Raw genomic sequence first — 3,500 nt, forward strand, 5'->3', positions numbered from 1 at the left:
GTCTGTGGTCCAACACTTAGTTTCACATCTGGAAGTCTGTGGTCCAACACTTAGTTTAACATCTGGAAGTCTGTGGTCCAACACTTAGTTTCACATCTGGACGTCTGTGGTCCAACACTTAGTTTCACATCTGGAAGTCTGTGGTCCAACACTTAGTTTCACATCTGGACGTCTGCGGTCCAACACTTAGTTTAACATCTGGAAGTCTGCGGTCCAACACTTAGTTTAACATCTGGAAGTCTGTGGTCCAACACTTAGTTTCACATCTGGACGTCAGCGGTCCAACACTTAGTTTCACATCTGGACGTCTGCGGTCCAACACTTAGTTTCACATCTGGAAGTCTGTGGTCCAACACTTAGTTTCACATCTGGAAGTCTGTGGTCCAACACTTAGTTTCACATCTGGACGTCTGCTGCCCAACACTTAGTTTCACATCTGGACGTCTGCGGTCCAACACTTAGTTTAACATCTGGAAGTCTGTGGTCCAACACTTAGTTTCACATCTGGACGTCTGCGGTCCAACACTTAGTTTCACATCTGGAAGTCTGTGGTCCAACACTTAGTTTCACATCTGGAAGTCTGTGGTCCAACACTTAGTTTCACATCTGGACGTCTGCGGTCCAACACTTAGTTTCACATCTGGAAGTCTGTGGTCCAACACTTAGTTTCACATCTGGAAGTCTGTGGTCCAACACTTAGTTTCACATCTGGACGTCTGCTGCCCAACACTTAGTTTAACATCTGGAAGTCTGTGGTCCAACACTTAGTTTCACATCTGGAAGTCTGTGGTCCAACACTTAGTTTCACATCTGGAAGTCTGTGGTCCAACACTTAGTTTCACATCTGGAAGTCTGTGGTCCAACACTTAGTTTAACATCTGGAAGTCTGTGGTCCAACACTTAGTTTAACATCTGGAAGTCTGTGGTCCAACACTTAGTTTAACATCTGGAAGTCTGTGGTCCAACACTTAGTTTCACATCTGGAAGTCTGTGGTCCAACACTTAGTTTCACATCTGGACGTCTGCTGCCCAACACTTAGTTTCACATCTGGACGTCTGCTGCCCAACACTTAGTTTAAATATCAGAGTGCTGGTGAAACCGGAGAAAAGGCATTTGCATATGACGATGACAGACCAAGCAAGTTGATTATGTGTGCATGAATGTTATTACCCAATTAATCACAACCACTGGCACCACCAGTACTCTTCAGAAAAGGCTTGAACCCCATTCATTCATGGCCGCTTGCGGCTATATTATTGTTGTTGTTGTTGTTGTTAGAGCCATTTCTAAGAACCTCCATATAATTTTTAGTTTTAATGGTAATCGTTTGGCAGCACCTGGTGGAGGTTTTTGGTGCTGCATGTAAAGAGCAGAGACGTCACCTGACCCACAAATCGTGAACCCCTTTAATGAAGGCAGGTGTGCTCAGGAAGGAGTTGGATTGTGGAAGACGCCACGGAGACAACAGTCTTCAACCACTCCGTGTTTTGGGTTATTTTTGTTGGGTTTCTTCCGTTGTTGATGGTCTGTTTAATTTGGGGAAAGTTTCTTTTGTTGGTTTGGTTTTGATTTAGTTTTTTACGACGCAAAGGCAAACACCAAGCAGTTTGCCTCACTTCACTCAAACAATAGCAGCTTACAGTACTACATAACGCTACCAGCCAAACCACCACCTGAGCCCTGTACTACGAAACTAGTTTAACAGATCCGCGATAAGTCCCTTTGATCTGGTTTGACTGAACAGGATCAAAGCTATCTAGTTAACTGATACTACGACGCTGGTTTTTTACTAGGTAAGTGGACCTGGGATCTGCCTGTGCACGCGCACGTTTTTCGCTCGTGCACAGGCGCGCGTCCACGCGAAAGAGGTGCGCTGGCCAATCACATTATGAACAGCTGAGTTGATCCACGCCCACACCCATTTCCACACCCATTTCCTCGTTCCATGAAAGCGCAGTGCATGATCAGAGTTTTAGCGGATATTTAATGTATCCGCGATTTAATGTCAGAATGAAAATCCGCGTTGGATAGTCTGCTGAAGGGCTGTCTAAAGCAGCAGCTTGTATTCACATCAGTCATTTGATTTAGGCTACTTTGATCAGCGATTTCTGTCTGATACAGCTGCATACATTGATACAGCAGTCTCAGTCTATACATTTCCACAATCTGTAAGCCTATTTAGACCATAGATTTAGAAACGCATGCTCAATGAATAATGATCTCTATCACTCATGTGTGTGGTTGCACTGATCGAATAATTCATATATAAAATAGCCTAGTATAAAGCCTAATAGCCTACTATAAAAGAGAAAACTGCTGAACTGAATTGAGACGATGCGGGCATATTATCATTGATAAAAACTAGCCTATTTTTGCTCATATATTGGCATACAGCCTACAGGACACTTCCAGCTGAAAGATGCAAGAATAGCCTGCATATTTAGTATTGGGGCTATCCATATTTATCCCATATCTATTTTATATGTATAGGCTTTTCTGGCATGTAGGAGAATATCACCCTCACTCCATTTGAGGGTCCATTCATGATATGCGCCGCGGTGATTAGTGATCATATTTCTCCATGCATCGTTGAGCTGTTAAGACATAAAGTGGTAAGTAGGCTTAATTTAATTATGTAGCCTACAGAGCCACAAATGTTTTTCTTGTTATATTCTCAGTTGACTGACTGCAATCTATTTTTCATATGGCGATCTTATATGAACGGTGAGTGACTCCAGAGAGCCGATTATATGGGTCTGTCATGGATTTTGATCTTATCCTCTGAAGCTAACCTGGTCGCGACCAGGTTAGCTTTGCAGCGTCAGTTGCCATGGTGATTGAAAGTTAACTTGCTTTGTAGTACGGCTAAACCAGGTTTAAACTCAAACTTACTCGGATAAGGCATTAAACTAGCTTCGTAGTACAGGCTACTGGTCAACGACCCGTAACACCGTGGACGAAGATCATCAACAGTGAGTAGCCTAAGAGCTAACCAAACACAAGTGCCAGTTGAACGTATCATGTCATGGCGTCTGTGGGCAGCTGTTTCCATTAAGCCGCAATAGTTGTTGTTGTTGTTGTTGTTGCTTACAATGTGCTTAGAAAATCCCCCAACATGTACCCAGGTGCGATCACACAGTTAGACGTTACACTAAAACAGGTGCGATCACACAGTTAGAAGTTACATTAAAACAGGTGCGATCACACAGTTAGAAGTTAAACTAAAACAGGTGCGATCACACAGTTAGAAGTTACATTAAAACAGGTGCGATCACACAGTTAGAAGTTAAACTAAAACAGGTGCGATCACACAGTTAGAAGTTACATTAAAACAGGTGCGATCACACAGTTAGAAGTTAAACTAAAACAGGTGCGATTACACAGTTAGAAGTTACATTTAAACAGGTGCGATCACACAGTTAGAAGTTACATTAAAACAGGTGCGATCACACAGTTAGAAGTTAAACTAAAACAGGTGCGATCACACAGTTAGAAGTTA

This window comes from Poromitra crassiceps, assembly GCF_964638095.1.
Source record: "Poromitra crassiceps genome assembly, contig: HAP1_SCAFFOLD_914, whole genome shotgun sequence".
Taxonomy (NCBI): domain Eukaryota; kingdom Metazoa; phylum Chordata; class Actinopteri; order Beryciformes; family Melamphaidae; genus Poromitra; species Poromitra crassiceps.